The sequence below is a fragment of the Vicugna pacos genome, chromosome 22, assembly GCF_048564905.1.
Source record: "Vicugna pacos chromosome 22, VicPac4, whole genome shotgun sequence".
NCBI classification, from domain to species: Eukaryota; Metazoa; Chordata; class Mammalia; order Artiodactyla; family Camelidae; genus Vicugna; species Vicugna pacos.
The window spans coordinates 4,085,031-4,112,308 of record NC_133008.1 but is presented as its reverse complement, the minus strand read 5'-3'; the positions used below and the strand labels follow the sequence as shown (position 1 = coordinate 4,112,308).

The 27,278-nt window shown below is 44.3% G+C and overlaps 1 long non-coding RNA gene across 1 annotated transcript in view; it reads right to left on the bottom strand.

The window, feature by feature from the left end:
* Positions 1 to 10,785, bottom strand: part of LOC140688388 (uncharacterized) — a 30,579-nt gene extending 19,794 nt beyond the window's left edge. Inside the window, exons 1-4 of the long non-coding RNA XR_012063032.1 lie at positions 10,727 to 10,785; positions 8,502 to 8,665; positions 7,437 to 7,724; positions 4,765 to 4,879 (exon numbers count right to left, since the gene is read on the bottom strand). This is a non-coding gene — a long non-coding RNA (uncharacterized lncRNA). The remainder of the gene's footprint in view (positions 1 to 4,764; positions 4,880 to 7,436; positions 7,725 to 8,501; positions 8,666 to 10,726) is intronic.
* Between the last annotated feature and the right edge of the window lie 16,493 nt (positions 10,786 to 27,278).

The window sequence follows — 27,278 nt, the reverse complement described above, 5'->3', positions numbered from 1 at the left end:
ATACCCTCCCTCCATCATATTAATTTCTGATTCTAAATCAAGGGGGCTTTATGTTTAAACCTCTGACTCAATTCACTCTTAAAACATATGCGTTTTCATAGCAGCCCCCAAATTCTACTGTGAAATTAGAAGTATTTTACATATCATAGAAGTACAGATCGCTGGCTCACCTGCTGAAGAGAGATAAATGAGAACAGAGCAAAGGAGGGGACGAGGCCGACTCCAGAGCAGATGCAGGGGATAATCACCACTCACTGGACAGTCTGGCACATTCAACAAATCCCCCCAAAAATCATTCTTAACAGGCTTGACACAAGTGGACATCAACAAGTGGCTCAGTCATCTGCTGCTGCCTTATCTCGGGAACTTCCCTGGAGCAAATGCATCGTAAACCGCAGATAATAAGGAAATGGCTGATAATGATAAAAACTGGGAGTGCAATGTCTGTCTGACAAAATATTTATAAAACTCATTGTGGGACTGGGAGAGGGCAGGAGGGATGTGACTGAGGAAGGCACTGCCCTGTATTCTTTGTATCTAGCACGTCTGTTGTTCTTAGGTTTTAGAATCTCCTCAGTGTTTCTCAGTTAATCTGGAGTAGATGGAACAGGCCAGGGAGGCAAGATTAGAAGAAAGGAGGCAGGGCATGAAGCGGTGCCAGGCTGATCCTAAAAGGGAGCAGACACAGACAGGCAGACACAGAGAGTTTAGGGATGAGGCGGAACAATGAGACGGCGGCTCAGGTGTGTCTTGCTGTTGCTGATAATTCCCTCAACTGGCTCACTGCTGACTCGGCAGTGCTGGGTAAAACCTGTGGATTTCCTCAGCTCTGAGTTCTCTCTGAGGCTTCCGGCTCAGTCTGGAGCTGAGATGAGTTCCGTGGGCTTAGCCTAGGGGGGACTCAGATCTGAGAATAGCCTGGAATCCTGGAAAACTTCACGCAGGAACCCCTTGGGCTGGACCAGCGCTCACAGGGCTGCTGTGAGACCAGCTCCATCGTCAGAGACCTGGGCGTGGACCATTCCATGGGGAAAAGGGCTGAGCCCGATGCCAAATCAGATAGGAGCGACAAAATGTGTTCATTCTCATGTGACTGGGCTTTGTGGCCTGGCTCACGGGTGGCAGGCTCAGGATGGTGTCTGGCAGAGAAAACCCTGGCAATGGGTTTGAGATGTCTTGGACTCTTTCTTGTTAAGCTTTTTGTAATACATTCTTATCAACTATCCATCCTGAAAATGCCAAATTCAAAACTGAAAGAATGTTAGAAGTTGCCTGCTCCAACTGGCCAATGATAAGCACACCCTGCTACAGTTAGAGAGCTGGTCAGGCAGCCTCTGCCTGGATATTTACAATGACGGGGAGTTCATTACTTCCAAAGGTTACATGTCGGAAAGAAGGTCAGACAGAATTTTTGAACCTTAAACAGATGTCAGCCTCCTAGTCCTTGCTGAAAGGCAAGGAATAATGAGGATCCCTTCAAATGTAGTTTTGTCTGATTGTTATCTCTCTCTGTCAAAAGCACCCCAATTCTTAACATAAATTTTTCAAAATTCAGCTTTGATTTCTTTTTATCAAAGTAATGCCATACATTCAATAAAGAGTCAAACAGTTCTCGAACACCGATTGTAAAAAGGAGCAGTTCCCAACAACCGCCCCATTTCCTGGCCAGAAACAACCACGTTCAGCTCCTACTGCTGACTCTTGGAATACTTACTTCCTTTCTCTGACTAATATCCTTGTAACACAGCCTACTGACTTTTTCAGCTTTATGTATCACCTATTTAACATTCTATTTTGGAAAATGAGGATTAAGCTCTCTTTCAAACCCCATCTCATCTACACACCCAAACCTTCATTCTTCCAAACTTTTGATACAATTACATTATAATTTTGATCAGCTCAGTATCCTTGCTTTACATTATTATTACTCTGTACAGACTATTCAAAGCTGTAACAATTTTTGCTAGTCTTACCTTTTCTTCCCTACTTCGTTTTCCTGGAGTTAATAATTGTCTTGGTGGTTCATAGCTTAGATTTCTGTGCACTTAACAATTCAACCTCAGACCTTCCCTTAACGAACAACTTTCACAATACTTTCCAATACATTGTCTACAAATTTCATCTCCTTGAATAAATCTCTTCAGATCTCCTTCCACATGGATTAACGACATGCTAGTCTTGTCACAGAGCTCAAGGGGCCACTAGTGGGAAGTAACAAGGGAATACATGGACCAGGAGCAGGGAAAAGATCAACATAATTGCCTTAGCAATACATACTTAAAATAGTGGGAAAATTGTTTTCCTTACAAACACAAACACACACACAAACCCCAAAAGCCCATAAAGAGTGATTAAAGAGCGGTCAAACCCATTGCCCTGCCTTCAAATTCTGTATAACATAAAACAAAAATAACAGAAGGAAAATATCATATAAATATGAATCTCAAGGGGGATGGGGTACATTCAGTGGCAGAGTGTGTGCTCAGCATGCATAAGGTCCTAGATTCAATCTTCAGTACCTCCATTAGAAAAAAAAATTAAAAAGAAAAAAATTTATCAATTTTAAATATTTGCATATTAACAAATATCCTCCTTTAAAACTGTGTTCTAAAGGATAACCCGGGTTAAGGAGAAAGTGCCTCTTCATGACTGTGATCCTGCTGATAATTGAGGGAGGAAATTAGAGTATGACCACATGAAATAAAATTCCTTATGAAATAATGATCACGGGTTACAATCATTATTGGCTGCTGTCATCACAAAAAAGAGAGTCAAATGGAAATTATGTACCTTATGACAGGAGTACAAAACTTCACATAACAATTATTTTTGCACAAAGTTGAACCTCAATCAGATCAAGCTTTTAGGGGAGGATCAAATCACTTAGCTAAAGCCAATACATAGGATGGAGAAACAAGTCTAACACCATAGGGGAGAATGAAATCAGCCAAACAGGAAATAGAGAAACCCCTCAGCAATTTCAAGGAAAATGAGAAACAGGAAAATTATAGATTAGAACGCACTTGAGACATATGCTAGCTGCAATGTCTGAATCTTGTCTGGATCTTGATTTCAACCCCGAAACTACTTTAAAGTGTATTTTTGTGACAAGCAGGGAATTATTTTGTAACCCTAAAAAAAAGGACTATTCCAATTTTATTTGAAAGAGACCTTGTCATTTCACTAATGAAAGGTTAAGCTATGTAGGATTGTCTTCAGAATGACCCTGTAGTGGGGGAAGGGAGGAGATGGAGATGAAAGATGCAACAACAGTGACTCTGAGTTTATAATTCTGGAGCTGGGTGACTGATACAGGCAGGCTGGCTGTACTGTTCTCTGTATTTCTGTACATGTTTGAATCTTTCCATAACATATGAAACAACAAATAGACTTAAGTGTTTTAAAACCCTCACTTTGAAGGTTAAGAGGTTTGCCCAAGTAGGTGGGCACCTGCACGGGGCACTGAGATAAGAAAGAACAGACACCTGGCTCCAGACCGACCTGGGGCTACCTTGACCCTCCTCTTCTCCTAACCATCCACAGCCAGCCCATAACTACATCCTGTTAGCCCCACTCCCCAAACGCATTCCTCATTGGCTCCCACCATCTCTCATCTGGCCCAATCCAAGAGCCTCCTACCCGGCCTCTCTGCTTCCTGGGTCCCTGCCATTCATTCTCCACATTATCTTTGCAAAATGTGAGTGAGAGAAAATTACTTTGGTGCTTAAACTATCATGACTGCTTCTCACTGCGCTTAGAGTCTACACTCCTTTCCGTGCTCCTGATGCCCTTCTAAACTGCGCATCTCAGCACTCTCACCAGCGCTGGCTCCAGTATCTCCTCAAACCTGCTGAGCACATTTGTGCCTCGGGGTCAATGGACAAGCTGCCTCTATTCCATGGGTGACTTTTCCCAGATCCTCAAAGTCCAGCCTCCTTATCGCCATCTCAGCTCACATGTAACCTACTCAAATATAGCTTTCTTGACTCACTTCCCCCAAGTCTCCCATCTCAACACTGTGTTATTTCTTCATTTCAATCTGACATTGTTTCCTTACTCGCCCGATTATTTTTTTTTCTCGGTTGTCCTTGTCCTACATCCCCCCAGCAGCCTTGCCCAAACAGCATAAACTCCCGGGGAGCAGCCAGCACTGGTGCTCTGAGAAGACACATGCTGAGAGCGACATTACAATCATGTGGTGTAGTGAAACGGTGTCGAACAGCAGATATAGCAAAGCAGTGAGAATTTCTCTCTTATTTTATAATTTAAATGAAATATAACATTTACTACTGTTTAATAAAGAATTTGGTAGGTCTTTGTTCCCAGTTCCTAGACAGCAACCACTAAAGCCTCGAAATTTCCCGAGATAGGATTGTCTTTGCTATTCATGGTGGAAACTTGGATGGCTTGTGTTCATGAGATGACTCAGGATGGGGACTGGCCAGCCAGAGACACCAACCATGTGATTAGAGGAGTGGGGCTTTGAGCTTTGTGACAAGTGAGTAGCCACCAGGAGAGGAAGGGGCTCAAAGTTTAGGGCTAAGGAAAGGTTTGACTTACAGTTAGGGTTTGGGTTAACCATGTCAGTAGTGACCCAATAAATCATGGCTTTGTAATAAAGCCTGCAGTAAAAACTTGGGACAATGAAGCTCAGAGCTCCTGTGAGCTTCCTGGTTGGTAACACTCTTGGAGGACTGTCACTTTCAGATGCCATGAGGACAACCCTGAGCCCTTCCCACTGGAGTGCTCTCCACAACAGCTCACCTGATGAGATCTAAGGGCTGCTGCTTGTCTGTGCTTCGAGGAGGATCCCATTCCCTGTACAGAAGGCCCTGATCTCTGGGGCAGCTGAGGTCCTCTGACAGAGGCTGAAGTGGCACTGGGAATCAGAAGCAAACAGGTGAGCGTCACCGTCACAACGTGTTCACATGTTCTGTTGATAAAATTTGGTGCTAACACTTCGTGTTCATTTGTAAATATGGGGCCCTCACTTGCCAGGAGGGATGGAGGTACCATATAATTTTTCATAATTCTCACCCAGGATTAATATTAACCCCTTGAGGGTCATTTGCAAACGTGGGTGGAAAGGAACGCTTGGATGTTACAGTCCTGGGACCACCGTGGGTACCTGGTGAGAGTCTTGCAGTTGCTTAATGTCCTACAACCGGGCCAGTCTTCCACAGCAAAAATCTAGGCCACCCAAGTGCCCAAACTGCTGCAGTGGAGGGACACCTGACGGTCCAGCCCCCTTTTTGGACACCCAGAGGAACCTGGATTCTGGCAGGTTAGGGGCAGGGTCAATTCTACAACCCAGGCCTTTTTGTCCCCACAATTCAGTAGTTATTCGGTGACAGCACATGGAATATAAACAACAAAGTAACTTGACATGATGTTATATATTTAGCTTACTCAAGAAACAAAATTTAAATCCAGTCATTCTCCTTCCCACCTGACCTACTTTCCTTTCTCCTATACTAGAACCAGATTATTACCCACCCAGCCTTAACATGGGTCCTGACTCCACTTACCTCCCTCCCAAACACCACATGAGATGATTCCTCAGCCTGGATGTGGGACCAGCAATTACAAGAAGCTTTAGTGGAAAAGAACTGGTTATGCACAGATGCCAACTAAACACTGTAGAATCCTGGTGTCCCACATTAGTAATCATGACAGCTGTTTGCAAGTGTCCCCAAAGTTCATTTAAGACTCTCACTGATAATGTTGCTGGGACATAAATATGAAACTTGTGGACTACTGGGCTGGACTGCTAAGCTGGGTCTCTAATCCAGGAAGCTCAGTGTCTGCTCCCTGCACCCAGCTCCCTTTTCTGTTCATGCATGTGCATCAAGAAGCTGTTTAGTGTCCATTTTAATATCTTAAACAGTGCATTTCAATATTGTCTTCATCCACAAATACGTGTACCACACAGTAGTAATGATCAATCTTATTATTTGCTTTCTTTGGTCTTAGAGAGTCAGATAAATGGATAACAAAGATAACAAAGTCATAGAGCGCTATAATATAGTATTTCCTTTATTTCAATGACAGGATTTATTTAAAGAGCTTAGATATAACATCCTTGCATTTATGGCATCATTAAGCGTCTGAAGCTGTTACATTATAAAAACTTCATTTCTAGCGAGATGTTATCAGTTAGAGAAGCGCTCCTGAATTTGAGGGGTTGCTGTCATCTCAGACGGAGTCCCTAAAAAATGTCAGCACTCTGCAGTATTGCCACCATGACAAGAACCCAGACAGATGAAATTTGGAAAGCCCTGTGGCTTTCTAGTACACAGACATAAAATGGTGTTTCAGAGGGAAAAGCCTGAATTACAGAAAGTGATAAATGAAATCGTCTAACATGCATTTCCCTTTCAAAGAACTAATACGTCTTTTGTCGATAATAACATCTGTCAGTAATTATGAAAAGAGCTGACAGATGCATAGTACTTAATATAAGCCAGGACTGTTGTATCACTGACACAGATTCATTAATCCCCATAGCATCTCTACGAAGTGGGTACTACAATTATCCCCATTTTATTGGTGAAGAACTTGATAGACACAGAGGGTAAATGACATTTACCAGGTCGACAGCGAGAAACCAACACAGGTGTTCCAGCTTGAGTCTATGCTCTTGGCCACTTCTCTTTTTTTTTTTTTTTTGGTGGTGGGGAGTTAATAAGGTAATTCTGGTGGGGGGTGGGGAGGTAATTAGGATTATAGGTCTATTTTAGAGGATGTGATGGGGGCTGAACCCAGGACCGTATACTTGCTAAGCATGCGCCCCATCACTTGAGCTGTACCCTCCCCTCTAGAGTCTATGCTCTTAGCTGCTAATCTTCACTGTCCCACATGGTTACTCTGGGGGAACTACAGTTCATTCATTCACTCGTTAAACTCAGCCTTCCCGATGCCTGGGATTCAGCAGTGAACAAGACAACATGCTTCCTGCCTTAAATGAGCTTGTCGCCTCCTGATATATTATCTTCGTTTTACCCAGGAAGAAACAAGGTCAAGAAGATTAGCCTTTTCCTGTTAACACCGGAGGATACATGAGGTGCTTTAATTCAATTCTGCCATTTGACTTACACCATTGGGAGGGAAATCTGCCTTGCAAATCCTGGAACTCACAAACCTGTTAATCCTGAATTTTTTTTAACACTGTCCCTTACTTGATACTTGATCTGGGAAAGGATGAAGTAAACCTAAAAATGTTCTTAGAGAGCTTGTGGTTTATACAAGGTAACTAACCAGCCACTGTTTACTATCCTAACAGGAGTCTGTAGGCATATTTCTTTTCTTTCTCTTTTTTTCCTTTTTATGGGCAGCTTTTAAAAACCAAATCAAACCAACCAAACCAAGTCACTGATAATTCAACAGCAGGTTCTAAATCACCCCCAAGACAGCAGCTAAACTCGGTTTAGACTTACAATGCAGTTTCTGGTGGTTGGATTGAAGAATGTATCTCTATCCTGAATATAAAAGTCATTCACGGAGCTCTTCTCAAATAGGGCAATGAAAAACTCTTGCTTCGGCTTGATGATACTTTGATCCACTTGGAGGACTTTCATAAAACAGCTGAAGTTACCAAAGGCTGAGGACCGGGTTTTCAGATCATTGAGCTTCAGAGGCAATATTATGTGCAGTATCTCAGCGTATGTACACAGCACCTCCCACAGGGTGTGTACTTTTGCAAATACAAGCTTGTCATCGAAAACCTATATTGGGAGAAAGAAAACACAAACCAGGAAACTATTTTCACATTTTTAGTACACAGATTTTTCTTACGTTGCTGGTAGTTAAAGCACTTGTGTAAACACACACACATATGGCACTGGTAAAAGTGAAGATATAATAAAAATAGATTTGCAAACCATCATACATTTTTGCCTTAAAGATAATTTCTTTGTTGAAATTACTGAAAAGTTATTTAAAATCCTTACATTTCCTTCATAAAATAACCAATGTTTTAGATGAAGAAAAGCAAACTTGTTAATTTTTAGTCCAAATTAGTAACTAAAAATAGAAACACCAAAATATTCTTTGCAGTGGTATTGTAATGACAATTTTTTAAATTTGTGAAACCTAGGACTATTTACCTATCTGTTCAATATATTGTTAAACAGCCATTAAAAGGGATTTAAAAGATTTATATTTATTGATATGGAATATATAATAGAAGGAGAAAGCAAAAAAATGTGAAACAATAATTTTCCTTTTTGGAAGGGAAAAATATCTTCATTTGAACAAAAACAAGTTTAAAAGGATTTTATGATTCTTCATGTATAATTAAGGTACAGATGATTTTTAATTCCACTGTTCTTTCATTTTCAATTTTGGAGGGTAACTTTTAATAATAAAAATGTCTTTTAAAAGGTTCTTGCATAAATATATTAATAGATATATTTATGACTATATTCTCTGGCTATTAAAAAAGATCTCCTAACTGTGAATCTGAAACATACATTCCATAATGCAGATTCTGACTGACTCACCTCCCAGTCCACAGCGAAGGCACCGCTAGTGTGACATGTTTCAAATACCATTACAAGGAACATGCAGTCTCCCAGCCAGTGGCTGCAAGGGGACTGACACTGACTGGTTGCTCCCAGCTGCAGACCATCACAGATGAGGTTAGATCCACAGGCTCATGTTTTCTCTGTCAAAAGAAATCAGAAAATGTTAGGTTTTACTTTCACCAGGGAACAAGAAGTTGTTTTTTAATGCAAAAAAATAACAACAAACCAATTTGAACCTGATGAAAAGACATTTACTCAAAACAGCACAGTAGCAATGAAGGTGCTCTGGCAGACAGGGACTTGTTGGATTCCTGTGAGTGCTAGACTCCTCACATGGAATTCCCTTGGCAGTCCAGAAGGCCTGTGGTTGTCCTCATGGGTTTGTGGCCATAAGTGGTGCACAAAAGTCTCTGCCTTTGCCACAATTTCAAAGCCTTTTTGGCTTATGAAAGGTTTTGCCCTCAAATGGAGTTTTCTTGAGTCCAGTCACTGATGTCATTTACCAGAGTTACAGTCCAGATCTGATATTCTAGACTCTTAAAATCTTGCAGACATTCAAATGGTTCAGGTTTGGATGTGTATTCACCTCTGCAGGCCTGGGCCAAATCCGATAAAGACACCCGGACAAGTTCAGCAAAATACAAAGAAATTTTCCTCTCTGCAAGACTGAAATGTCTGTGAAGCTATAAAAACATCTGCACCTACAAAATTAGGGAACCAACTCATCAATAACATATCTATCCATAATGCATGGACATTCAAAATAAATACTGTATTTACTCCTATTAAATTCTATCTGGCTTTTGCCAAACTGTGTCCTAAACTGAAAGGAAAGTATGTAAATGTAGAGAATTTTTTACCTTTTAAAAGAAAAAGGAACCCTCCTACTCGGTTGGTGGGAATGTAAATTGGTGCAGCCTCTATGGAGGACAGAAAAGAGGTTCCATAAAAAAATGTAAATAGACTTCCGTGTGATCCAGCAATCCCATTCATGGGTATATGTTTGGAGAAAAATTTAATTCAAAAAGACACATGCACCCCAATGTTCACAACAGCACTATTTAAAATAGCCAAGACACTGAAACAACCCAAATGTTCACTGACAGATGACTGGATAAAGAAGTTGTGGTATATTTTATATATATATATATATATATATATATATATATATATATATATATATATATATATATACATGTATACATATATATACACACGCATAGATACACATGAACACACACAGAAATGAAATACTGTTCATCCATTAAAAAATAAAATAATGCCATTTGCAATAACATGGATGGACCTACAGGGTTTTATGCTAAGTGAAATAAGTTGGAGAAAGATAAACAAATATTCTATGTATTAACTTATATGTATATCTAAAAATAAAACAAATTAATGACTATAATAAAACAGAAATAGACTCACAGGTACACAGAACAGACTGGTGGTTACCAATGGGGAGAAGGAGAAGAGGGGAGGCAGGAAGGGGTTAGGGGATTGAGGTAAAAAGTACTACATATAAAATGGATAGGTTACAGGGCTGTATCATACAGCACAGGGAAATATAGCCATTATTTTATGGTGACATTAAATGGAATATAATCTATAAAAATGTTGAGCCTCTATTTTGTACACCTGAAACTAATATGATGTAAATCAACTACTCAATTACAAAATGTTTAATCAAAGTTTTCTTTTCATATTATTTGCAATAAGTTAGAAGCCAGCACTGTCAATAGAAACATAGTGCAAGTCACAATTTTCCAGTAATCCCATTTAGAAAATAAAAAGGAACAAGTGAAATTAATTCTAGTAATAATTACATTTATACCAAAATATCCAATACACTATCATTTCAAAAGTGTGATTGACAATTTTAAAGCTTATTAATAATATTTTACATCATTTTTGTTGTATGAAGTCTTGAAAATCTATTATGTATTTTCCACTTATAGAACATCTCAATTCACAATAGCCACATGTGGCTGGTGGCTACCATACTAGACAGACCAGATTACACCATTCAGACTTCTGATAAATTAACTGCTCTTACTTATTTAAAAAACTTGCAGAAAAGGGTTTAGATATTCCCTCTATCAAACAAAGCAACCTTGACGGGTGGGGATTATCTTCATTATAAAGTGAAAAATAACGGTAAGAGAGCCATGCTTACATGTATGTTAATGTAACAATACCTTCTTAATTCATTCAGGACTTTACAATCTTTCTTCATATGCCAAGGATTCACTGTCACTGCACAGTGTTTTCACTATTATCATCTTTGTGATTGAGAGGCTTCTGATGACCCTGCTTTGTGCATCTGTACATAAAGTAACAAAACAGAGAAAAAGACCTTATTAAAATAATTTAGGGGGGAGGGTATAGCTGAAGTGAACGATCATGTTCTTAGCATGCACAAGGGCCTGGGTTCAATCCCCAGTACTTCTTCTAAAAATAAAATAAATAAATAAAAACCTAATTACCACCCCCAGCAAAAAATTAATTTATTACTTTAATTAAAAGTTGAAAAAAGATAATTTAGTGCAGGCTTATCAGGCTGCAAGAGCTACAATGAATGCCCCCACCCATTAATTTAGAAGAAGTCTCACAGTATTTCTCAACATAAAGGCTAAAATATAATTGAGAACACTTCCTGATGGTCAGCATCATTTTAACAAAAATGTAGATAACTACGTCCCTGGTGTCAAATTTCTGTCAGAGTTGGGCATGGAACATTTAGTTAGTAAAAGTGATTTTGCAGCTATCTTTGAAAGAAATGCTGAGAAATGATCTTTTCTGTTGGAAATTAGCCTGCTTTTACATTCTTCAGTAGGCATAAGTGTTTACAAACCAGGCAGGAACTGGATTATATTTTACATATACTTTAGAAACTGATTTGAATTTTGCTCTCTACCTGCAAGGCTATTTCTTAGGTAATAACATAAGCAGGCCACTATACTAAATTTTGTTTCCCTGTTTGCTTAATCCTCACAACAACTCTGTAAGCTGCTATTATTACCCCCATATAACAGATAAAGAGCTTGAGGCAGAAAATAATTTGGGTAACTTGGTAAATGGTGGAGCTGGGTAAGACTGCAGCCAGTCTGACACTCAAGTCCATTCTTCTCACCAATGTCTGATACTGTTACCTACATTCAGCAATGACCGCTAATTTCATATTTAAGTGTGTCATTTCTAAAAGTGCAAAGCTATATTAGTACTGCTGTGTAAATTATCCGTTTGAGATGTGATTGCCAAAAAAAAAAAAAAAAGAAAATCAGGGTGCCACTGAGGGGAGGGCAAACTGCATATGAACGGACACAAGGGGACTTTATGAGGACAAAGTTGCACAAATCTAGAAATAGCTAAAATGGCTGACTTGTACAATTATAATGTGTGAATTTTATGGCCTGTAAATTACACCTTAATACAGCTATTAAATTAAGAAACTGGGATACCAAATTAAGACTAAAACACATACATATATCACACAAAGAACAACAGGCAAATATCATTATTTACTGCACCATTTTCCTTCATGCAGCTTCCTATCCTCTCCCGTTCCTGAAAGGATGATTCATTTTTAAAATAGTCTTTTAATTTATTCAGCAAATAATTTTTGACTGCCTACTATGTACCCAGGAGTAGTCTAGGAACTTGGAATAGATCAATAAACAAAACAAAACTCCTGTCCTCACGGAGCTTGGTTGGAGTCTAGCTGGGATGGGTGTGGAGATGACAATTCACACAAAAGAGCAGCAGAGGAGGTGGCATGTTAGGAAAGAGGAACCATGGAAAAATGAAACAAGGGCAAGGTAAAGAGAGTTGAGGGTATGGGATGAGGGTGATGTTGTATTAAATACCAGAGCAGGCCACACTGAGGACTGAGGTTAGAACTAAGACTAGGAGGTGAGAAGTCCCAGGTGGACGGAATAACCATCACCAAGGGCAGCGTGCACCTCGCATGTTCCAGAATGGGGGCACGGCTGGAGCTGCGGAGAAGGGTCAGTGCAGGTCCTGTATGGCCTTGGAGGACGTTGTAAGGACTGTGGCTTTTACCCAGAGTGAAATGGGGAGGCACTGCAGAAGGACGACACAATCTAACTTAGGTTTTCGAGGCTCACTTGACTGCCGGGTGAGAATAGTCGAAACGGGTCAGAGATGAAAGGTGGGAAGCCTCTGAGAAGGGCTGTGCAGGAGGAGAGGACAGTGGCTCAGGGCAGGGAAGCAGCAGTGGAGGCAGGAGCCATGGTGAGAAGTGGCTGGGTTCTGGATATGTTTTAAAGGCAGTGTTAAACCAGATCTATTGACAGAATTCATGTGATATGTCAGTGAAAGTCAAAATAACTCCAAGTTTTTGGACCCAAGCAGCTGGATGGATTAAGTTTCCACTAACTGAATGGGGGAGGTTGCAGGAAGAACCAGTTTGGGGGGTAGGAGAACCAAGAGCTCAGTTTTTACACATGTTGCTTTTAAGATATCAGAGATTCAAGTGAAGATGTCAAATCAGCAGAAGATTGTAAGAGTCCAGAGTTGGAGAGAAAAAGTCTAGCAGGAGACAGGAATGTGGGAATCATGGGTCACACAGGTGGCATAGGAAGACATGAAACCCAGGTACTCAAACATTAAGATAACCTGGCATTACCCATAGAAGTTGTCCTTGAGGGCCTGCCTATTAGGTGTGGATATCAGTCCTATTTCCTGACCACTCGAGTTTTAAAAAACAACTTACAAATGAATTCGTGCAAGACACTGCCTCCAATGGGTGGGTCCAGAGCTGGAGTGGGAGAATTGGATGGTGCACGCTACTCCCTACGGTAGAATGTGAGTGTGTGTGTGTACACATGCGTGTATGCGCAGGGGGATGAGATACACCTGGCTTAAGAAAAAGAGCTAGTAAGTCTAGAAGCTGAAAGATGAAAGAACATCCAGAAATGGTAAAGGGAACAGGGGAAACACTGTGTACCGTAAGACATATACCCATAATGCCATTTCCCACCATCCTTTCATCAGGAACACAGTTGGAAAGGGGGGAATTATGTAGATACGTGTGATGTACACAAACTTTCTGACTATGTAACACTGAATATCTACATATGTAGCAAGTTGATGATATTTATATCTGCTTCAAGTTTAAAAACAAGTTCACAACAGAGGGAAAATAAAATACTGAGGACTGGTAAAAGTATCATAGAAGGCCTTTCAATGCTCAGAATGGAAGCAAAAGCAGCTTCACCCCACAAAGAATGTCAATAAGAGTCAAGAATGTTTATATTTGCTTAAGAAATTGAGAGTTACAACTTCCTGCTTTAAAGAATTAACATTAAGACAGATACCACACTATAAGCAACGTCTATACTGGAGCTTTCTTAAAGCTATTTTAGTTCCTGCTTGTTCTGATGTACTCCAGACACTCTGCAAAGAAAACCTTCTATTCAAAGGCTTAAAGGAATAAAAAAAGAAATAGCACTGCATTCTTTTCAGTGTTCTCTGTACTGAAAGTCACTTGCAAATGCAGCACCCTGCCACAGGTCTACATTTTTAACAATAAAGTCCTTTGCACAGTTTTTCAATTGCTATGTGACTTTGTGTCAGTCTCTCACTCAGAAGCAGAAAGGAGTACCAGGAAATGACACATCATGTCTAAAACTACAGATGTGGAAGATGAACGTACACCAGGAAACAGCTAAGTGGGAGGGTAAGGTTTACCTTTTAAGTTACCGTAAGTGCAGTTACACCTGCTCCCTGCTTCCCCTGTGAAGTGAAGAACTAGTCTTTTCCAGAAAAGATCTCATTCTGAGAACTGTCTTCTTTAAAATATTCGGAGATTCTCTTTTAAGGTTCTTTCACATTTAAGCCTTTCCCCAACTCTACATCCTATAACAAGTGTAAAAATTATCCTATAGCCTATTGTTACAGAACATACTCTACAAAAGCTGAGGTTTCCCAGGGTTTGGATCCCAGAACTCTGCTACCAGATAATCCTAAAGCTTTCCTTCCATAACAGACTCTTCCGCCAATTCCCAGCTGTGGGCAAATTCGGCTTCTCAGACCAGGTAACTTTCTAACTCTGCCTACGAACACTCTGCTGCCAGTGAAGGAACTCTCAGACCGAAAGCACACAAAGCCCCTAGTGAGGGTTGCCTCCTTCAAACAATCAAGATGCCATCACCAAGCAAATACTTAAACCCACTGCAAAACCTCTGAAGACATCTTACAAACAATATAGTTTCTATAGAGGCATACTATATGCCCTGGAATAGTGATTTCCAATGGAAGGAACAAAGGACCCCATGACCCAAGCAATTTTTTAAAACTGCGCATAACCATCCCTCTTCACGTGAGGATTCAGGCAAGCCCGTCTTACAGGCCTAGGTGTAACAGAATGACAGCACCTCTAGGAGTAGGGTGAAAAGTAGCGAGGTAGACTTCTAGTGAAAGGGGGTGATGCAATAGGCCCCATCGCCCACTTACCTCCCACCACAGGACAATCATCTCAGATCGAGAACAAACACTTTGGGAAACAGAGGTTGTTTATATTTTTATGCTATTCTGGTGGAAATAATGCCCTGAGTCATGTGAAGTTGTGGCTGCAAAATTGAACAGGGGACTGGACTTTTTCACATTCAGGACAAAAATAGCCCCTGGATAGCCATCATATCTGCTCTCCCCTTTGCCTGTTCACCCCAAAACTGCAGGACTCTCCTGCTTGCAGTGACACCCACCACTTCTCACAAATTCTTGCCAAGTTCACGTCAGCAGCTGGTGGTGTCAAAGTCACCATTTGTACTGCTATGAAGTCCCTCCATTACTTTTTATCCCTTCTATTTTCTCTGTTGTCTTCCTAGCTACACTTGCATCCACAAGATGGTTACCGCACTAACATTGCCTCTGTAATCAGTCCAGGATATAGGAAATAGAGATTCAACTGTAACCAGTCCCAGAATACTTGTCATGCCTCTCTAGTGTCCCAAAAAATACTCTGGCATCCCTCGTCTCACTCAAAGAACCACTGCATTACTTAGAGGTTGTAAAATTAGAGGGCTTTCTCTAATGGGAAACACTGTGGCTTGTGGTAGAGTTGTGATTTCAGTTTTTGCAATTAGTTACAGGCAAAAAGACATGGTCCGCAAATTTTCTTCAAGCGTTTGGAATTTAAACTTTCATTAGATACAGAGCCGGTGGACTAACTGTAATCTATGAACATATGGTCATATTATCAAATAATGTTCATGTCTACCTTACAGACATGTAAGAACTTGGATTACACTTGCAGACTGTAGGCCTTTAGAATTGGATGTGAAGCATCCTGTGACATAAAAAACCTCTTATCCAGTCACAGAACACCTTACAGACAACATGACACTAATGTCACTGAATACATTAGTATAGTCCATGTATGGTTAAGTTACATCTCCAATTTCTCAGAGATGGAAAGGAGATGTCTAGAAAATCTGGAAAAGCCCAATTACCAAAACAGCTCAAAAGTTAAAGCAGACTCCTGCACCTCCCACAGCAGAGGGCGGAGGGGGCATTGCCCACCACTCTGTCCTCCCCCAGGACGTGGCATGTGGGGAAGCAGGCAGGAAAGGGTGGCTGGGACTCGGAGGTGGAGAGATGATGAAACCAAGAGTGGAACTGCTCTGGTCCTAGAACAACAGAGCTGTAAAAAGCTTGGCTTCAGTTCAACCCACTCTCTCTCCCACTTTCCCTCCCACCTACGTGACAAACAGAGCACAGCCAGGCACTTTCTGCCCATGACAGTGACTACTAGCAGGAAAAGGACCAGGATAAAAGCATGTCCTATAAAAGATCAGTCTGATTTTAAGGCTATGTTTTAAACAATGAACAGCACTGTCAGAGTGGGACACTTGTGAGGCGCTCAAATAGGAGGAGGTTGAGGATCCATTTCCAGCACTTCCATGTCGTTTATCACTCCTATTTCTGACCTTTCCTTTGCCACTTTTTGTAGCACTTCCATCACTGGCAGGTAAAGGGGCAGCAATGTGACTTGGCCGTTTGGCTGATGGGGCTACATTTCCCAGCACTGGAATGAAAAGGCACTGGAAGACGATCAGCTGGAAGATGTGAACCGCGGTCCTGGCCTGTGCCAAACACTAACCAGGTGACCCTGGGTTAGGCTCTTAGTCTCTCTGGGCTTCCGGCTGTTTACTTATAAAAGAAGGTTTTGTCATTGCACAAATATATCCAATATGAAATGTAACATGAAAGTCAAACATAATGACATCTCATCTGCTTGCTTCAGGGAACTGTACAAGAACTGAACACTATGTGAATGTAAACACAGTCTTAAGAAAACTATTGAGGTAAAGCGCTAAACTGAACATGGAGATAAAGTTTTATGGATTTTCTTGGCTTTCTTTTTTAATTGCAACACTGAATTAATAGTTATTAGCTATAATCCACACCACCACCCCTGTGAATAAATAAAGTAGGTAAGCACTGCCTGGGTGCCTGTTATTGCCCCATGCTAAGCAGGGTGAGGGGTATAAAGGAGTCTGAACAAGTGAGTCTTCTCCAGTTACCAGCTAAGTGAGGAGAAACATTGGAAACCACCCAGGAATGGTACCAAGTCAGTACTCAAAGCCAAGATTACAGGCTACTGATCATAAACAGTGTAGGAATACAAAGAGGAGCTAGAAGTATTTGGAATAAATAGGGAAGACTCTATGAAGGGGATGGGGCTCCAACTAGTTCTCAGGGCAATTCTAATCTGTTTTAACTGAGGACTGGATAGGAAAAGGCTGGTGACTCCTGGTTTTTAATAAGGCACATGTTACCCTAGGAGGCTAAGTTACATAATGATTGGAACACATATGGTAAGTCCAAAATGATGAAGGGTCGAGACTACCTGGCTGAGATCTGGTTGTGTTAAGTCTTTGACTTGACTCTAGATGTTGGAGCGCCAAAACTGTAGGTTGACTGAAAGGGGGGGAGAGAATATCCAAGAATTCAGCAGAAGGAAAAATTCATGTATCAGGGATGAAAGCTCTTCATCAGAGTATCAGCAATCAGAATAGACACTTGAAACCAAAAACATACAGTTCAAGAAGCTGACAAAATGCGGAGTGGTGAGAGAAAGATGAATCAAAAACCACTCCAAGCCTTTGTGTATTCAAGACCGGAAGAATGATTATCCCACTGAATAAGTGGAGACCCTGCAAGAAAAAAGATTATGAAATCAGCTTTAGACATGTTGAATCTGACAGATGAGCTAAGAGTAGGTTTTCCCTAAGAAGCTCAAAATTCAAAACTGAAGCACAGATGTAGAGTACAGGCTTAAGATGCAGATGGACAAGACATGATAAATCTCCTAAAAGAAAACATAGGCAAAACATTATCTGACATAAATCTTAGCAACATTCTCCTAGGGTAATCTACCCAGGGAATGGAAATAAGAGAAAAAAATAAACAAAAGGGACGTAATTAAACTAATAAATTTCTTCACAGCAAAGACAACCATAAGTATAACAAAAGGAAACAACAACCTACAAATGGGAGAAAATATTTGCAAATGATACGACTAACAAAGGCTTAATTTTCAGAATATATAAACAGCTCATACAACTGAATAACAAAAAAAACAAACAACTCAATCCTAAAATAGGCAGAAGACCTAAACAAGCATTTCTCCAATGAAAACACAATTGGTCAATAGGCACATGAAAAAATGCTCGATATCACTAATAAACCGAGAAATTCAAATCAAAACTATAATGAAGTATCAGCTCACACCAGTCAGAATGGCCATCGCTCAGAAGTTCATGAATGATAAATGCTAGAGAGGCTGTAGAGTGAAGGGTACCCTCTTACACTGCTGGTGGGAATCTAGTTTGGTGTAGTCATTATGGAAAGCATGGAAATCCCTGAAAAAACAAAAAGCAGACTTACCCTATGACCCAGAAATCCCACATCTGGATATATAACTGGAAAGAACTCCAATGTGAAAAGATACCTGCACACCAGTATTCACAGCACCACTGTATACAATAGCCGAGACATGGAGGCAAGCTAAATGTAGCAACAGATGACTGGATAAAGAAGTTGTGGCATATTTATACACTGGAATACTACTCTACCATGAATAGGACAAAATAAAACCATTTGCAGCAACATGGATGGAGCTAGAGATCGTCATTCTAAGTGAAAGCAGCCAGAAACCGAAAAATACCAAATGAAACCACTCATATGTGCAATCTAAAAAAAGAGAGAAAAAGACACTGTGAACTCATCTACAGAACAGAAACAGACTTGCAGACTTAGTAAACAATCTTAAGTTTACCAGGGAAAGGGGATAGGAAGGGATAAATTTGGGAGTTCGAGATTTACAAATGTTAGCCACTACATATAAAAAGAGATTTTAAATTAAGTTTCTTCTATATAGCACAGAAACCTATGTTCATTATCTGGCAATAACCTATAATGAAAAAGCCGATACAGCCACCAACTGAGGAAGCAAGAGAAGAAAGGAGAGTTAGTTATGCTGGGCTAGAGCCCACTTCTAAAATCCTTGTCAGCCACTGAGGCTGCCCCGTGTACACTGAGCTTTCCTCCCAGGGACAGGCTGACATGACATGCATCCTGCAAACCTGGGGCAGCAGAGGCCGTCTCCAGGTCTGGCCCTGGGGGAGATGGGAGAAAGTCCACCTGCTCCCCTTGGGGCAGCGCCCCTCCCTGCAGCCCTCGCCAACTGACTGCACCACGCCTGCCTCTCAGGAAACCACTGATTGAAAACAAGTGATCCACGAACCTGGGGTAGCGGCAGGGAGATGGGCAGCGACCTGGCAAGCTGGTCGACTTGCCCCCATCTTCCCCATGGCCTGCCAAGGGCTCGGCCTCTGCTGCTCCAGGCATGGTCCACAGGTCAGCCTGCTCCCGGGAGGAGGCCACGGTGTGGTCGAAGGCAGTGGCGGGTTATGGGGTCTGCCCATGGGAGCCCGTGGATTTGCTTCAAACTCCCCAGCACATGGCCTGAGCTTGGCCTCTGCTGCCTCAGGTTCGTGGAACTCAGGTTACAGGTCAGCCTGCTCCTGGAAGGCGGGTGCTGTGCTCTCAGGGAAAGGCAGCAGCTGCGATGGCGGGATTGGGGCTGCCCTGTGAGAGCGCGGGTGTTGCGACCATTTCCCGCTGCTGCTGCAGCCATCCCAGCACACTGATCGCACCGAGCCCACCTCCCAGGAGCAGACTGACCTGTAACCTGAGTCCCACGATCCTGGGTCTTTAGAGGCCGCCCCAAGGTCAGGCCACGGGTAAGATGGGAGCAAATCCAGGAGCTCTCATGGGGCAGTCCCCATTCCATCCGAGGCCCCGCGACCGCACCGCACTCGCCTACCAGGAGCAGGCCATCGTCTGCGGGCCAGTTGGAGATGCTCTGGAACCGTCCGGCGCCCTCCCACCTCCTGGGGCTGTACCTGCTCTCCTAAACCCGGCTATAAGCGGCGGCAAAAACGCGGTGTTCAGGAACTAAGAATACCGGGGTTGCCACGAACCACAGCAGCGGCTGGGACCCGCCTCAGGGTCCTAACCGGACGCGCGGCCGGGACCTCACCTCCGCACCCCTCACTGGGCCCCTCCCCAGCCACACAGCCCAGGCGTCACCCGCCGGCTCCCCGAGCAGCGCGCCCCTACCAGCGCCCTCTTAACTGCCCGGCAGCGGCAGCCGAGCCGCGGGCAAGCGGCGGCCCAGACCCCAGGCCGTGTTCCTCTTCCAGGAGCTGGTCCAGGAGCAACCGGCTGCCGCCAGCTTCCACGCGTTCTGGGTGGGTTCCGGCGTCCGCGCGTCTGCCCGTCTGCGCGTGCGCGCCTCTCCTCCTCCCGCCCGCAGCGCAAACTGCTCCGGTGGGTCTCCTGCTTTACCGGCCCTGGCCGCTGGGGCCGGGAGGAGCCAGGTGGGGCCCCTCCTGCTCGTCCCGCCGGGTATCCATCCCCAGAGCCTTCACCCAGCCACCGACTGGGTCCTGGCACTGAACTAGAACCACGACTGCCCTAGGCCAGGCCTCACCCACCCAGCCCCACTTCCCCTGCTCAACTTCCCCTCCCTGTTACTACCCTCCCACCCCTGGCCAGGCCCAGTCTCCCACCAGACCTTGAAGACAGGGCTCCTTCTCCTCACGCCGAGGTCCCTGCCCTGACACTCCATCCTGCTAGGTCCTAACCTATGGCCCCTACACCCACAAGCTTACCCCTCATGCCTCAGCACAGGACACCCAACATCCTGAAATTGTCCCCCTCACCTCTCAGCCAGGTCATTTCCACTCTGATCGGGCCCCACACCTCTCAACCTGTACCCCCTCACCATGGGATCCCCTTCACTCTGAGTGTACCCCTACCCTGCGCTCACTCACTCACCCCTCACCCTGTGGTTGGGGTGGGGATATCCGTCCTCCAGTAATGATGACTACTGTCACCAGTGGGGGATCGAGCCTAGTGTGCACCTTCATAGTTAATGTCTGAGGCTACAGGGTGAGGCAGGCTGGGCTGAAGGTGGTTCTAATTCCCTCCTTGGCACCCTGATCCCTGCAACCTGTGCCTCAACTGACCCGATAGGTCAGGTTGATCCCAGGCTGCCAGCCACTGGCCTTGGGCTTTGGTTGGTTGATGGTTCTGATGGTGATCTGGACCCCTAGGGCGGAGGCACTGGGCACGTGGACCTTTTGGGTGGGGGAGTTCAGAGTTTGCACTTGATCCCAGGGGTAGACAGCAGATGGTGGGCTGTGTGAATGGGGCTGTGTGCATGGCCTGGACTCAGCCCAGGTGGGTGCAGGGACCTTGTTCATTCACACCAGGCCAGAGGGAAGAGGGAAGGGAGTTTTAAAGCGTCAAAGTGAGGAAGCCAAAGCTTTAGAGCAATGTAGGAAGGTGCACTGGTCAGACCACCATGGATCTCCCCGCGACACTTGTCCCTTGCATCAGGGGAGACTGGCAGTTGACTGGCCAATGAGACATCCCCTGCTGTGGTATAGTTTACAGGCAATTGAAGGGATTTTGAAAGGTAATTTTAATCCAATAATTGTCACTTTCTCTGCAGTAGATTAGGTCCAAAATCATGGTGAATCTGGCAGGGATCCTGCCTGAAATCCAGCCTGGAACAGTGGAGGACCCACCCAGGAATCATCCCCTTAGCTCTCACCAAAAGTCACTGTAATAGAGAAGAACAAATCTGACTCCATATTGGATCTGTTCCTTTTCCTTAAACCCTCTGCCGTGTTTTCTAGGCTTAGACTTGCTAGCTCTGCATCTTTTGTAAAACAATGTTGCCTTTAGCCTGAAATAAACAGGAGAGCCTATTCTCAAAACTCTGAGCTTTAAGGATATTAACACTTTGCACTCCTATAAACATAACAAGTTGCAGAATAGAAAAAGTTTGTTTTGTTGCAGGTTTTGCAGGAACACCATGATCTGACCCACGTGGACAGCTGCAAAGGATTCCAAGAACAAAGAATTCCTACACCAAGAAGTTTGCAACAACCAACCACAGCCCCTCCCCTTTTTAGTAGAAAAGGAGCCTGAAGTTGACATGGGGAAGATGGTTCTCCAAGATATTAGTCCGCCATTATCTTGGTTTGCAGCTGTTTACGGAGACCAGGTCATAGTGCCTCTGTAAATCCTCTAACAAAACAAAAGTAGTTTTCTATTCTACAACCTGTTGTCTTTATATAAGTGCAAAAGTGTTAATATCCTTAAAGATCAGAGCCTTGAAAGTAGGCTCTCCTGTATATTTAAGGCTAAAGGCAACATTGTTTTACAAAAGGTGCAGAGCTAGTAAAACTAAGCCTAGAAAAGAGGGCAAAGGGTTAAAGCCAAAAGGACAGATCTTCTATGGAGTCAGATTTTTTCTTTTCTATTATACTATATTCTATTTTTGTTTTAAGTATATAAGAATAAAGTTTAGCCTTTTCCCATTTTAAATTGTGCAATTTTAAGGAGCATTAATTGCATTCACAGTGCTGTGAGACCAGCACCACTGGTTTCAGACTATTTCCTTCCTCAAAGTAAAAGCTTTTATACAAAGCGCACCCCACGTCCTACCTCCCCCAGCCCATGACAAGCCCTAATCCCCTTTCTCTCTCTATGTCTTTACCTATCCTGGAGGTTCCCTATCAATGAAATCATATAAAAGGTGGCTTTTTTTGGTTTGTGTGCCCACATATCTTAAGTAGGGATGGGTAAATTTTTTGTTTGTTTTCATGTGAATTAGCATTTTTGTATTTTGAGAGGAAAATCCAGATGGATTAAAGATGAGACGTACCAAATGAAGCCCTTTTAGTAACTCTGTGCATAATCTCGTGGTAGGCACTGCTGTTCTAAGTGTGAAACCAGAGCCAGAAGGGAGATGCTTAGGTCTTCTTGTGGCAAAATAAAACCAAACAAAAGCAGAAAACAAAGGCCAAGAAAGACAGCTGGAAAGACAAACCACAGCCTGGAAAAACCTTTCCTCATGACCCAAGGTCAGAAAAAAGCTTCACATACCTGTGGTCCAAAAAGCTCTTGAAGCCCAGTGTTCTGAAAAGAAACAAAACACACAGAGTGAGTTCCAACGAGAGGCAGTGCAGGTGGCCGGTTTGTGCTAGAAATGCTCGCCCTCTCAGGTGAGGACACAGGCAGACAGACAGACTGCAGAGACAGCATTGGCCACCATCACCCTGGCAGGTCTTTAGCCCGGTGACAACCAGCCCTGGTGACAACGTGAGCAGGCAGAGGCCCCAGGAGGTCCCCTGGAGGGAAGAGCAAATGGACGCTCCTCTCCGGCAGAACAAGGTGCAGGATACATCAAAGTGCCACAGGTGCATCCCTTCCCTAGCAGTGCTGATCCTTAGAGAAGATCCCACCAAAGTGCTTGCACAATTTTCAAAGATAATGTTTCTTCAGTAACATGAGTTCAAAATAATCAATATGTCATCAAGGGATATTCAGAAGTGACCTGCCCTCTACCCGAACAATACACACACATAAATACACACATATACACATAAATATATACACACATACATACAGGAAAACAGACAGACAGACTGAAACACAGAGAAGCAGGGGGAGACAGAGAAACAGAGAGAGAGACAAGTCAGAGAGAGAGGCACTGAGAGACAGAGACAGAGAGAAGGAACACTGGAGCTGGTAATGAGTGGAACTCACATACATTTTCACAAGTCAGTCTATGTGTCAGAACCTGGTCCCAAAGTCCATCCACCCTCCAGGGGAGGGAGTGGGGATCCCACAAGGGTGTGGGAACAGAAGGCAAAAAATAGGAAGCCATTGTGGGGTAGCCCACCACAGAGGCTGAGATGGGACACTGGGCCTGTATGTCAACATGACAGAATGACCTAGGAGGTTGTATGCCAGAGCGGACGATATCAGAGTTGTATTTAATTTCAGTCTCACGACTGGGAGTGGGGAAGCAAGCAGCAAGGAAAGTGACTTTCTCCAGACCCCAGGGCAGACCCCGGCCTGTGTGGGGTGTGCTTTGCACTCCGCCAGCCCTCTGTGAGGTCCTTCCTTTGCTGAGTCTGTGCACGATCTCCCTTTGATGCCAGCTTGTGGGGGTGACAGGTGCAATAGGTGTTTCTAGGTCTAGAGACAGGAAGGCTTCTCTAGGAAGCAGGGGCCAGAATGATCCCCACTGTGCCGATGGGGGATTGGGGAGACCCTGAGAGGCACGTGGCTTGTCCAGGATGATAACACTGCTGAGTAGGGGGAGCCAGGTCTGAACCCAGCTGTGTCTTCAGAGCTGCAGCACTTGTTGCATCCAGGCTTCCCCAGGGCTATGGGGGGGCTGAGTTGGTGTCACTGTGTGTGGACATGGCATGGAGTGAGAAATGAGAGGTTGGCAGCCCAGAAAGGCCCTTGAGGGGCTTGGATAAGTGGACCCCAGGAAGTGACCTCACTTCCCTGGCAATAGAGCCCAACAGAACTTGGAACCGAAGTCACCAGGCACCCACTCTGTAGAGAAGACCCTACTCAGCTCACCTGGTTGGAGACAGAGGCATGTTCTGCTGCATCCCAATATCCAGAGGCCGCAGCCCCGGAAAGCCCACAGCGAGGGGCTCTACCAACGCTGCCGGCACTGGGTCAGGTCTCCCCCAAGGCGCCTCTGGCCTTTTGGCCAGAGAGACCCAAAGGTAACACAGGGAGGCCCAGGGCAGGCCCGCCCAGGCTGGGCCACCACTCAGATCCCACCCAGGTAGCCACACGGCCCTGTCCTGGCTGGTGGAGGTGGAGCAGTCATGTTGGGGATGGGTATCTGCCTCAAGAAAGAGCAGGACAGAGGCCTGGGGGTCCCGGTCACATAGACAGCCCAGGACAAAGCTGGCTGGCTTGGATGTGGAGAGCCGGGGAAGGGTCCTGCTGCCCGAGGTGGAGCCCATGCTTTCTGGGTATGTATTTTCCCTCCCGATGTCTGAGCTGAACAAGGTTCCGGTCTGATCTAGCAGCAGAGGGTAGAGTCTAAGGAATCAGGAGTGTTCCTGGCCGGGAAGGACTCTGAGACTTCCATGCTGGGTCAGCTGCTGGTCACTATCATTGCAGAGCCAGATACCACATATTGAACAGAAGCTGATGAATAAGAACACCAATGCCCCCTCCCCAAGTGAAGGGCTGGTGTGTCACTATTCTGAGGGCCAGCGCAGACTCCTGGTGGGTCTGGATATGGAGGGGTCCCCACCACCATGGCCCACAAGTCAGAGGGGCAGGCCTCCGACCCAGACATCACCCAGGGCTCTCCCAGGGACCTACCCAGGGCTGACGGGTAGCCCAGCACACCCGGGTCTGACCTGGAGCACCGTGCCCACCTCGCTGAAAGTCAGGTGGAGGACCAGGAGCCCCCGAAGCAGAGACCAAAGGTCAGAAAGGCAGGGCTGGTGTGTGTGTGTAGGTGAGGGAGGGGTGAGGGCTGGGCCACACAGGGAGGTGTCCCTAGAGGCTACTTTTGGGACCAGAGAAAAGAATGGCCTCAGACTACCTGTCTGGAAAAATTCAGTCACAGAACACATCCTGTGGGCACTTTCTGGGTGGGAGCTGTCTGGAAAGCTCTGGGAAGGTTTCTGTCCTTGTAGAGGCACATGGAAAGGGAGGCAGGTGCGTAAATTTTTCCTTTCTCACAGCATGAGCTCTTCCACAAGACTTAAAACTCTCTCCACATCCAATAGTTACAGAGGAGGCAGTGGCATGGGAAGATGTGAGAGACCAAAAATGGGACAAACTGGATCCAGCAGGAGACCCCGAGCTCCCTCCTGCCACTCCTGCAGCTCCTCCTGAACCTGCATCTGCAGCTGGACTGCTGGGTAACGGAGAACCAGTTCAGGCATCACCACCCCCTGGGGTAGAGCCCCCTCTGCACCCACCCACACCTTCTTCTCCAAAATGTTCTCCAAAATCCCATCATCAGCCCCCCCCAAACTTGACGTCCCTTCCGCTGGAGATGATTTTGTTTCATTTTCTTTAGTTTCCTTTGCTTGTTTCACATCATTTATGACATCCTTTATTTTCTTTCAGAGTTTCATGTAATAAAATATAGACTTTTCCCCTTTTAAATTGTGCAATTCAGGAGCATTTGGGGCATTCACAATGTTGTGCGACCATCACTACCATCTAGTTTCACAGTATTTCTTTCCTCAAAGTGAAACCTTGGATCCAGAGCATGCACTTCCCTCCCTCCTCACCCAGCCCCTGACAACCCCAAGTCCTCTTTCTCTTTGCTTGTCTTTACCTCTACTGGTTGTTCCCTGCCAATGAAATTTTAAAAAAGGGTTTTTTCCTCCCTGCCCACATGTTTTAAGCTGGGGCTGAGGATTTTTGTTTGTTTTCACTTGAAACAGTATTTTTATTATTTTCAGGGGATATCCAGGGGGATTAAAGATGTGATGCACAAAATGAAGCCCTTTTAGTAACTCTGTGCATAATCTCAGGGTAGACACTGCTGTTCCCCCTGTGACACCACAGCCAGAAGACACAAGGGAGATGCTTAGCTCTTCCTGTGGCAAAAACAAAACCAAAATAATCAAAAAAATTAGTAAAAGCCCAGAAAAATTGCTTCAAAGACAAACCACAATCTGGAAAATGCATTCCTCATAACCCAAGGTTGGAGAAATTTTTCCCATCCCTGTAGTCCAAAATCCTTTTGAAACCCGGTGTTCTAAACAGAAACAGAACAGGCATGGGCAGTTCCAATGAGAGGCAATGCAGGTGGCCAGTGTGTGTTAGAGATGCTTGACCTCTCAGGTGAGAACAGAGGCAGACGGCAACACTTCAGAGACATCACCGGTCACCATCACACTGGCGGTTCTTTAGTCAGGTGACAACCAGCCCTGGTGACAATGTAAGCAGGCAGAGGCTCCAGCAGATCCCCTGGAGGGAAGAGTGAAGGGACGCTCCTCTTCAGGAGAACAGGGTGCAGGACGCATCAAAGGGCCACAGATGCATCTCCTCCCCAGAAGATCTGATACTTACAGTTCATCCCATTAAAATCCTTACACACCTATTCAAAGATGCCTTTTCAAGGGTGTTCATCACAGCACTGGTTGAAACAGTCGGAATTAAAGCAACACTAATATTGATGGAGAGGGGATGGGGTCCATTCGTTCTGGTTCATGTGGATGAATGAATGCTGTGCAGTTGGAAAAGTGGATGCCTGGTCTCAACCCAATGTCAAGGGAGGCCTCAGGGTGGAAGTATGCAGACCCACTATCTGCATCCAGGGTCCCATCTGCACGACCACATGTGTGTGAAATCAAT